Raw genomic sequence first — 11,725 nt, forward strand, 5'->3', positions numbered from 1 at the left:
AAAAGAAAGTGGTAAAGAAAGAACTATGGGATTTTGAGCCCTTTGAGGGGTGGCCAATCTGGCACAGAGTAGCGGCGCCAGCGCCAGCAATATGTCTTTACTGTATTATGAGCCGTGTACTGGAAAGCTCAGTACTGTCATCAAATGTCATCGTAAGGCTGTAATTGGACTGCATCCTTAGGCTTTCGGGTCGGAGATGGCAGAAGCTAAGCGTGTCGGATTTGCGTCCTCGGATGGTCCCGTGTAGAAATGAGCAAGCTGATGGCATGCAGTCATTATTTCCCCGCCACATGCCTGCCAGATTAGTCTTGTGACTACAGCGGGACTCACAGGCCCCGCTGCGTCCACTGTCCCCTTTCTTCATGTGCACTGGTTTGAACATCTCTTTTTGAAATGGTCACATGGCAATTCATTTACTGCCATTTATGACGTCATTCCTTTGTTACTCGACTTGCTAAACAGATTTTTTTTTTTTTTTTTTCAAAATGGGAGCTTATAAATGATTTGGGATGGTTTGCTGCAATCTTTGTTTGTTTTGGAACATACCTGTGCTTTTAAAAAGAAATCCGGAAAACTTCCTGCTGAAAACACAGGTGCCTTGTACTGCAGTAATAAGAGCTGTTTGTTAATATGTGTGGGTCTGAAGTGTGAGAATTTTAATCTTTCCTTCTAGTTTTATGATAAAATGTAGCTACTAAGTATATTAAGTTGTAACAAATGTTCTTTTGACTGTAAGCGTATTGCAATATAATAACTCAACTGTATGTTCAGTCATTTGTTCTACTCTCAGTTCAGGGAAAGGGGAGTTGGGTAGAAAGAAAAGGATTTTGTGTAATATTAAAATGGCTATAAATTCTTTTGGAAATTCCGTTAGAATGAGATTACTGTTGTCTCCAGTATTTTTCCCACTTGTCTTTGAAATAATTCGGAGCAGGAGAAATTTGTAGTTATTCAGTAATGCATTTAACCCAAATTTGATTAAAATGCATTATAAATAATCTAACACTGCCATTTGGAAAACTAACTAGCACTGTAAAAATAAAAAGGGGTAAAAACATGGAAATTCTTGATAGATTTATACAGCTGAGTCACAGTTACTCATGTTCACTACATTCAAAAGTTTACTTTCGGTGAGATTTTAAAATGTTTTTAGAAGTATCTTATGCTCACCAAGGCTGCATTTATTTGATCAGAAATACAGTAAAACAGTAATATGGTGAAATATTATTACATTCTAAAATAAAATAATGAAGTTCTTCTACAGTGCTTCAGACTTGGATGGCTCCATTGTTGTGCTATGTGTGCGTGTGTGTACATAAAGCTCTTCTTTGTTGACCTTCTAGAGTAATAGTTTCCTTGTGAAATCTTTGAATTAGTCCTCCCTTCCACTGCCTTACACAATGCAAGCTGTTGTATTGTCAATCAGAAAAGGGTTAAGAACGCGTCAAACACATATCTGAAAATTAAATGTATCAAAAAATGCCCAACTTGTGAACATTTAAGGCTCTTGTTATTTTTTCCCATGTGTGCCAATGTCAAAGAATAATACATAGAGAATATTGTTCACACAGAATTATTTTATTTTTATTTAGACTTGGTTAGTTAGTCTTTAGAATGTATTTTTCTTTAACTCTCACAACCAATTATTTCTCTGAATTGCTAAGAATGGATTTTTTCTTTTTTGTCTTTAAACGATTTGAAAAAAACTATTTTTTTTTTATTCTTTTATTTTATAGGAAAGTACTTTGTACTGTCACGGTCACCAGGTAGTCACCACCTCATCACTACATTTCCCATCATCCTCCCTGGCCCTCACCTGCATGCACTTTCCTATCACAGAGATTACTAATCACCTGCACCTGTTGTTTATCAAGCATGGACTACTTAAGCACACACCTCAGTCACACACACGGTCTGTTCTCCCAAGCAGATGCTAGACTGACACTCGAAATGCTACTTACCTGTTGAAAACGTCTCTATGAAAGATTCCTATACCTTCTCCAGCGTTCCACGATCTCCACTCTGTCACTGTCTCCATAGTCTCTGTGCATTTCCCTGTCACCACGGTTTTCTTCTGGTCATTGACAACTGAGTTGACATCTCATCATCCCTCATCACGCTGGTTCCTCTTGCTATCTACGAATGGTCATTCTCTTTGCTATTTCAATAAACTGATATTTACTGTTCTCCCAGTCAATTTTGTTACATGTACATGCTCCTTTTGACTTTTTATGAGCACCTCTGTTCTCATATAATATTTGTCTTGGATGTATGCTTTTGTTTTGTTTTTATCTAAAATCATTATTTTATAAATTTGATTTAAGATTTATACATAACATCTCACACATTTCTTGGAGCAGGTTACTTATTCAGTGGATTTACGGTATAAGCTAAACCGATATGCCCATATCAAATTTCTAAGCAACCCATACTAGTATATAGATCTTATTGCCCTATCTTAACTGGGTCATGCAGTTTGTTTAATTTGTTACTTTGGTTGCCTGTTCAGACATTAAAGGTGATTCAATTTACATATGTCTTAAATGGGCCACACCAATATTTTAAAGTTATTTATGCCCGTGTACACCCTTGCCTTCATTTGAGGCAGTGACTCATTCACTTGTGATTAATGTGAAGGAACATTATGCTAATTGGGTAGATTAGCATTGTCTTGACAAGACCTTGAGGAGCATTTATCTTGTCATTTCTCAGTACTATTAAGTAGTCTTGTTTATTAAAGCTTTATACTGCAGTGAAAACAAATGGAGACAAGGCTGAAATCCATCCACAACAGTGTGCCTTGTCTGTAGATACAATGTATAATCTAGTTATGGGAATGCACAGTTTTGGCTTTACTCCCAGAGTCCCATGCGTCATATTGAATATTTAGATAAGACACAAGTGTGATGCCCCATTCTCTGACAAAAGAGCCAGCCACGATGTCCTTATGCAACATTTTGCAATTATTTTGTGTGTTCAACAGTGCTACTTTAAAGGCCTTTAATGAACTGCAGAAATCTGCACACAGATACATGTGATTGTGTTTTTTGTTGTATTGAGATAATGTGTGGAACACCTGTAGCATTGGTTTGGTCTTAAGCCTTCATAAAAGTCCACCTGGCCCAGCTGGGTAAGTGATGTCAAGATCCTCACAGACTGTTTACTCTATCTGAGCCTCTCGCCACTCTCTTAAACTTCTCTTGAACACTTCTCTGTAATTATCTGAGCCAGATACTTGGATTTAAACCAGGGCTGTGATTTAATTACACATTGTGCTGATTAATGAATCCCATTCATTGCAGATTTTTTCTCAATTTAACCAATTAAACATAAATAAGTCTCTTATAAGGCTGCATTTATTTGATAAAAAATACTGTAAAACAGTAAAAAATAATTGTCCTCTTTTTTTAAATATTTTAAAATGTTATTTATTCCTGTGATGGCAAAGCTGAATTTTCAGCAGCATCCAGTCTTCATTGTCACATGCCCCTTGAGAAATCATTCTAATATGCTTATCTGGTGCTCAAGAAACATCTTATTATTAATGTTGGAAAAAGTTGATACGTGATATGTTTTTTATGTAAGCTTGTTTCTGCCACAGAATAAAAAATAAAAAAGGTAATTGCGACTTTTTATCTCACAATTCTGACTTTTTTTCTCACAATTGTGAGTTTACATCTTACATGATATAAAGTTGCAATTGTGAGTTATAAAAGTCTCAATTACCTTTTTTATTTTTTATTCTGTGGTGGAAACAAGCTTCCATAGTTTTTTTCCCACTATTATTTGATATATTGACTGTCACTTCCGATCAATTTAATGCATCCTTGCTGAATAAAAGTATTCATTTCTTTAAAAAAAAAAAAAAAAACTTTTGCAGTGTAAGTCTATATCTATTTTGCTATCTATTTCTTGTATTTTGTCATCACAATTATTTAATTTTTGTTTACAATATATATAAGTATACTATAAATTGCCATTGAATCACTTTTGAATCTTTTGGCATTAGCAAGGCATTTTTAAGGTGCAACGTCAAATTAAAAAGTGTTTTCCGTACAGGTGCTTCGAGATCCATACTTTGGTCTTTCACCTAAATTAAAATTGTTCACCCAAAAATAAAAATTCTGCCACCATTCTGTCATTTCATAAAAAAAAAAAAAATCGCTCTAGTAATGATTGTGACATTGATTATACAGACATTGTTGCATGTGTTTGGTGGATCCTCACGTGTCAGCAGACACCTCCTCAGGAAGCCTCGTGTTAGCTCAGCAGTCATTGGCCAAAACGGAGGATTGTTTGCTTGCGATGACAGGGGCGTCTTGGCCTTGATGACCTCTTTTTTTTTTATTTGGCCCCTAATAAGTCTTCCTTCTGCAGCAGTAACAGAATGGTCAAACATATGTCAAGAGTAATCAAGGTCCAAATGCACCTGACCTGATATAATCCCCTTTGAATGGGGCTTCCAACTGTTTACTATTGTTAACAATGAGTACACCGCTAAAGGAGCTTCATAATGAAAATAGTTTATTGGAGCAGTTTACCACCACATAAAGTGTCTCATAAGACAGGAAAAAAACAGGGCTTAAAGGGATAGTCCAAAATTACATCCAAAAAACTTGTCATCATTTACTCATGTTGTTACGAAACCTGTATGAAGCACAACAAGGAAACTTTTTTTTTGTCCGTACAATGAAGTCCATTGTTGACTTTAGTGTGTACAAAAAAAAGATAAAACATTCTTTGATAACTTGTTTGTGTCTTCTGCAGAAGTAAGGCATACATGTTTGGAACGGCAATGTTCAATATGTTTTTGCATTGAATTCTCCTTTAAATCAACAGATTAAACTTTTTAAAACTGAATGTAGGGAAGACTAAAGAACTTGTGATTGATTTCAGAAAGAAAAAAGAGATGGTCCTTCCAGTCACAATTAATGGTCAGCTGATCGAAATTGTGCAGTCATATATTAGGCATCCACTTGGATGAAAAATTCAATTGGAAAGAGAACACTAATGTCCTAATGAAGAAGGCTCAGTCATTCAAGACTTTTCTTTTTAAGAAAACTCAGATCGTTCAACATCAGCAGAAAGCTTTTAGATGTTTTTTTTATCAAGGGATCTTGAAGGGACAAAAATAGGATAAATAAACTGATCAAGAGAGCTGGTTCGGTTATTGGTCTTACCCCAGGCTTATTAGAGGTTACTGTGGAGAAGAGGATAAGGTCGAAACTAAAAATCGTCTTGCTTTTTGAAGGCCATCCACTACACCGTTTTTTTAAAGAACTCAGAAGCTCTTTCAGTGAGCGATTGGTAATGCCTCGGTGCTCTAGTGAGCGAATGAGAAGGTCTTTTGTTCCTGCAGCGGTCAGATATTTCAATGAACACTGTTAATTGTTAAACATTATTTTTACAGTTTTTGTATTTTGCACTTTTGTATTGTGAAACTGAATCTTTTTCTAATCATGTCTCACTGGTTCTTAATCAGGTTTTTAAGGTAGAATGATTTATCTGTCTGTTGGTTAGTTGTGTATTGTGTTTGTTGGCTGTATGGTCTAAGTTGGTGGAAAACCAGTTTCCCTATAAAGTTTTTCTAATCTAATCTAATCTAATTATGTTCTTTTAACCTCTTGAAATCACCTCGGTTCTTCGGAAGTAAATAAGCAAGAAGGGTCCTGGCTTTCACAGGGGGTCAGAGGGTGATACTAAGGCGTGCAAGTTGCTCAAAACGCGCACCTCTTAAAACTAGCATTATTGCAGACTCCCGCATCGCTCATCGGCCATGCTATGCTTTATGTCAGCCTCCATTACCCCGCCACACTAACTTACACGGTCCAACCCCCACCGCTAGCTCAGTTTTGAGGGGGTTGGGGTGACAGACCGACCTTGCATGTCCACTAACGGTCACTTTAATGCACTGGGGGTCAAGAGATTAGACCGGGAGGGCTCACCTCTCTCACACCGCACTGATAATGTGAATGAGGTCAGTGTCGAAGAGGGAACCAGCGGAGCCCAAACTCCCTCCCTCCCTCCCTACATCTCTTAGGGCAGCAGCAGTCATGCAGAACTCACAAGTGAACACACAGAGTATGAGCTCATAGGATTAGGTCACTGAATAAGGTCAGGACACTTCTGTGACAAGGCTTGGAATCTCTTAAACCTGTTCTATTGACAAAAAATGGTTTGTGTCACACTGGTGGTTGTTAGGCAAATGGATTTTACTTGAGTTCTGTGGTTTAGCACTTAGGACTTTTAAGTCATTAGCTAACGATAGAGAGAAAGAGAGGAGAGAAAAAAAGTCATGTTCATGTTCAAACCTTGACTGTAATTTAAGCCTGAGTATTTTTCCATATCAAAGGCTTGATGCTTTACTTGTTATCCCTGGCATATACGCCACAACAAATACTTAGCTCATTGTTCATTCACTGTGGTTTACCAGTCGTACAAGACACCATGATCTTGCCCTATAGCTATCAACATATCTGTAATCCCCTTTGAAATACATGATCTAGGCTTCGAACATGCCTGCTGTCAGAGAGGCAAGTCTCTTATGATAATACAGAACAAAAACACAAACAGTCATTTTCAGGGCTGACATAAACAGCGATATCACGTCTTGTTAAAACATGCCGGAAAATAACACTGTGAGAACATAGCTCAGCATACGCATAGGACGTGACATAACTGCTAGCCTCCACATGAAAATGATGAAATGGATGTTTTTAATGTGTGTGTATACATGTACATGTATTGTACATATACATATACATACATATACATATACATATACATACATACATATATATATATATATATATATATATATGTGTGTGTGTGTGTGTGTGTGTGTGTGTGTGTGTGTGTGTGTGTGTGTGTGTGTGTGTGTGTGTGTGTGTGTGTGTGTGTGTACCCGTTCTTGTCTTAGGGCAGCTTGGATAAACTTTTTTAATTTACTTCAAATGTTGACTACTGTATATATATATATATATATATATATATATATATATATATATATATATATATATATATATATATATATATATATATATATATATATATATATATAATACACTCACCTAAAGGATTATTAGGAACACCATACTAATACTGTGTTTGACCCCCTTTCGCCTTCAGAACTGCCTTAATTCTACGTGGCATTGATTCAACAAGGTGCTGAAAGCATTCTTTAGAAATGTTGGCCCATATTGATAGGATAGCATCTTGCAGTTGATGGAGATTTGTGGGATGCACATCCAGGGCACGAAGTTCCCGTTCCACCACATCCCAAAGATGCTCTATTGGGTTGAGATCTGGTGACTGTGGGGGCCATTTTAGTACAGTGAACACATTGTCATGTTCAAGAAACCAATTTGAAATGATTCGAGCTTTGTGACATGGTGCATTATCCTGCTGGAAGTAGCCATTAGAGGATGGGTACATGGTGGTCATAAAGGGATGGACATGGTCAGAAACAATGCTCAGGTAGGCCGTGGCATTTAAACGATGCCCAGTTGGCACTAAGGGGCCTAAAGTGTGCCAAGAAAACATCCCCCACACCATTACACCACCACCACCAGCCTGCACAGTGGTAACAAGGCATGATGGATCCATGTTCTCATTCTGTTTACGCCAAATTCTGACTCTACCATCTGAATGTCTCAACAGAAATCGAGACTCATCAGACCAGGCAACATTTTTCCAGTCTTCAACTGTCCAATTTTGGTGAGCTTGTGCAAATTATAGCCTCTTTTTCCTATTTGTAGTGGAGATGAGTGGTACCCGGTGGCGTCTTCTGCTGTTGTAGCCCATCCGCCTCAAGGTTGTGCGTGTTGTGGCTTCACAAATGCTTTGCTGCATACCTTGGTTGTAACGAGTGGTTATTTCAGTCAAAGTTGCTCTTCTATCAGCTTGAATCAGTCGGCCCATTCTCCTCTGACCTCTAGCATCAACAAGGCATTTTCGCCCACAGGACTGCCGCATACTGGATGTTTTTCCCTTTTCACACCATTCTTTGTAAACCCTAGAAATGGTTGTGCGTGAAAATCCCAGTAACTGAGCAGATTGTGAAATACTCAGACCGGCCCGTCTGGCACCAACAACCATGCCACACTCAAAATTGCTTAAATCACCTTTCTTTCCCATTCTGACATTCAGTTTGGAGTTCAGGAGATTGTCTTGACCAGGACCACACCCCTAAATGCACTGAAGCAACTGCCATGTGATTGGTTGATTAGATAATTGCATTAAAGAGAAATTGAACAGGTGTTCCTAATAATCCTTTAGGTGAGTGTATATATATACTGTATGTATATATATATATATATATATATATATATATATATATATATATATATATATATATATATATACACACACACACACAGCAGTCAACATTTGAGGTATATATGTATATATACACACTCATATTTACGCACACACATTAATTTATAATTTAATATTATTTACATGCATGAATGTTTATTGTGTATGTGTGTAAAATATTATATTATAATTACTTGTCATATTTATTATCAATATACTTATTATCTGTTTGGCTGTTTGACTGACCATTGGAAGACAAGGGGAGAAACATGAAACCTGTTGGAATACAGTCATTATTTTTGTTGTTTTGTTTGGATGCTAGTGGTACATAAATTACACACTTCAACTTTAACTAGTAACTAGTAACCCCCCCCCCCCACACACACACACACACCTCACCCCCCGGGAATCTTGCATCTTATGCATTGAAATGAAAAGATGTAAGCGTTGGCGAGGAGGAGGGTCTGATCTGGGATCAGGGACAAGGAAAGAGAGAGAAAGGTGAGGGAGTGTCTTGAATGGAGTGAGGGGCTGATGGCTTGTCCTTTCAGTCATGTTCTTTGTTCTCTTCAGAGCGGCTTATGTTCTCTGGCTCCACTCATGACAATCAACAGGGGACCGACCATGTACAAGTGCGACGTGCTTCTCTCCCGTGATAACTCCGATCAGGGTTAATACACTGCTCCGTGCCGATTCATTATGTGGGTTGTGCAACTATCACAATTTCATTTAGAATTTTAACAAGTATTTCCCACGGTTTTGATGTACGCAATGTTAAATGTAAGAAGGGGCAGATGAAGGCATGTTGACTTTTTACTACAAGGTTTGTTAAATCACCATTTCTGTGATTTAAGCCCCAAGGTAAACTCAATGGCATTTGTGTAAAATGCTTTGAGCCATTCATTGAGGACTACAGCTTAGGTTTCTTAATACAAAACTGTTTTCAAATAAGTAATCTGTCTACTGAGTTAAACCTCTGCTAAGAATTGAGAGGGATTTCTAAGAAAGCAATGCAACTACTAGACTTTTTATTTTATTTATTTTAACCTCATTTGAATAATTTATTCAGGAAACTAAAGCGGATGAACATGTTGAGACCGACCCCTAATTAGGACTGCATTCTTTGGCTCTATTTGAGTCTCTTCTTTGAGCTTGTGAAACAAGTGAACCTGTGGCATTGTGCTTTATCTGATTAAAAAGAGCTGCAAACATTTACTCAGAGGAACACAATTCTAAGCTATTGTTTGTTTTGCTATAGGCTTGTTGAGCGTGGCGTGGACAGCATGCATGAATCTAAGCAGTTATTGCCAAATTTGCCATATACACCTTGTTATTATTCTGTGAGATGGTCATGTCACCTTTTTTCATTCTCAATAAAGGAGCTGTTGTGCTGAGCTTTTTGCTCTCTTGCTCCTGTGTGTTCCCATGTTTGTTTTAACTGCAGTTCACCATGTTTGGGTTATGGATTGTAATTTTATAATAGTTGTTTGGATAGCCCCAGCTCCTGACACAAGTAACACTCTCATATTTCTGTGCATTTAGCTACCTTAAGGCCAATGCAAAAAAATAAATAAATAAAACTCAACCACCAGTCACGAACAGTCTTATATATATATAAAAATACACAACAAAAAATAAATAAATAACATACATATTTTGTAAAAAAATAACAAAAAAAAAATTGTGTCAGTAAGATTATTAAAAATAAAATATATTAAAGTTTAATATTAAAGATAAAAAATTTTAAGTAAAGACTTTTATATTATTTTAAAAATGTTTTAATTTCAAATAAATGCTGTTCTTTTGAACAACAACAACCAAAATAATGGTTTATACAAAAATATTAAGCAGCACAACTGTTTTTAACATTGATGATAATAATAAGAAAGGTTTTTTAGTACAAAATTAGAATATTTTATGAAGGATCGTGTGACACTGAGTAATGGCTGCTAAAAATTCAGCTTTGCATTACAGGAATACATTTTAAAATATATTAAAATTAGTGTTATTAAAATTATTAAATTTATATATATTGTATATGTCTCTGTGTGTGTATATACTGTATACACACATGTATATTTATACACATGTGTGTGTGTGTATATATAATTTTTTACAGTCTATGGTATATATACGTACATATAAACAGACACGCACACACACACACATATATGATATATGTATATATATAAATTTAATAATATATACATACACACATATTATGTAAACATACACTTTTATGTGAGATGCAATTAATCACGATTAATCAATTTGACAGCACTAAAAAATAAATCTTACATTTTACAATATTACTGTTTTAGTGCATTTTTAATCAAATAAATGCAGCCTCGGTGAACATAAGAAACTTCTTGTATTTTTTTTTTTTTTTAAATCTTACAGACTCTTTTGAATGGTAGTGTACATACAGGCATACATTTATTTGTTTATTTACTTGAATACTGATAAAACAATTTGTGTAAAAAGATATTAATGTTTACTTTTAGACATGCAGTGTGATGACCTCACGAATCAAGACAATTTTGCAGTGCTCGTCGTCAAGCAGGTGTTTATAAAGTGTTGTGGTGGATTCTCTAGCTGTTTAGTGCTGCGAGAACAAATGAAATCAAAAGACCTTTACCCCAGGGGGCCTTCATCCCTGTAATACCCTATACATATTTAAAATAACTTATTCATACTCTTTGTATCCCCATGTGTCTGTGGTTATGATACTGCAGCGAGGTCATACAAAGTGTTTTGCTTGATTTCCCTCCCTCTATCCCTCCCCTCAAACATTCCCCAGTCTCCATCAAATAGTTCCGCACTCCCACTATAGAGCTGTAATGGAATGAAAGTGGCTGTAAACTGTTGGCATACATGACTCTTCTCAGGAAAATGCCTTTTACACCTTGTTCTCCAGGTTGCAAGAGGCAGGACTTCAGGAATTCAAAGTTTATTCATCATACCAAAAAGGCCTAAACCATAATGTGTCCTTTTATGAATGGTTGCTTCATTAGCATCATAGAATGGCTTGTTGTTTGATCATATCATGAATAGAGCTAAATTAAATATAGTGTTTCCACTTTGCACCTGAAAACAGGAAACAAAAAAAAGCAAAAGAATTGGAAAAAAAATAATGATAGGCAACAACAAAGTGTCCACACCATCAATTTAGAGCTAATCCTAAAGTCTGAAAATGCCCATTTACCTTACGATTAAACCCTGAGAGGATCCAGATGTCAGTGTTTGTGGTGTTTCATCTCTTTTGAACAGACAGTTTACTTTTGTGCTTTATGCTTCTCTGTCTATTCAGCTCATATGAGACAATAGCGGTTTTGTTTGACAAAATCAATGCTGTCTTAGTGAAGAGAGGGAGAGAGGATAAGGTTCCATTTATTGAACAAAAAAACAG

Source organism: Scardinius erythrophthalmus, assembly GCF_964197995.2.
Source record: "Scardinius erythrophthalmus genome assembly, chromosome: 6".
In the NCBI taxonomy this organism is placed as follows: Eukaryota; Metazoa; Chordata; class Actinopteri; order Cypriniformes; family Leuciscidae; genus Scardinius; species Scardinius erythrophthalmus.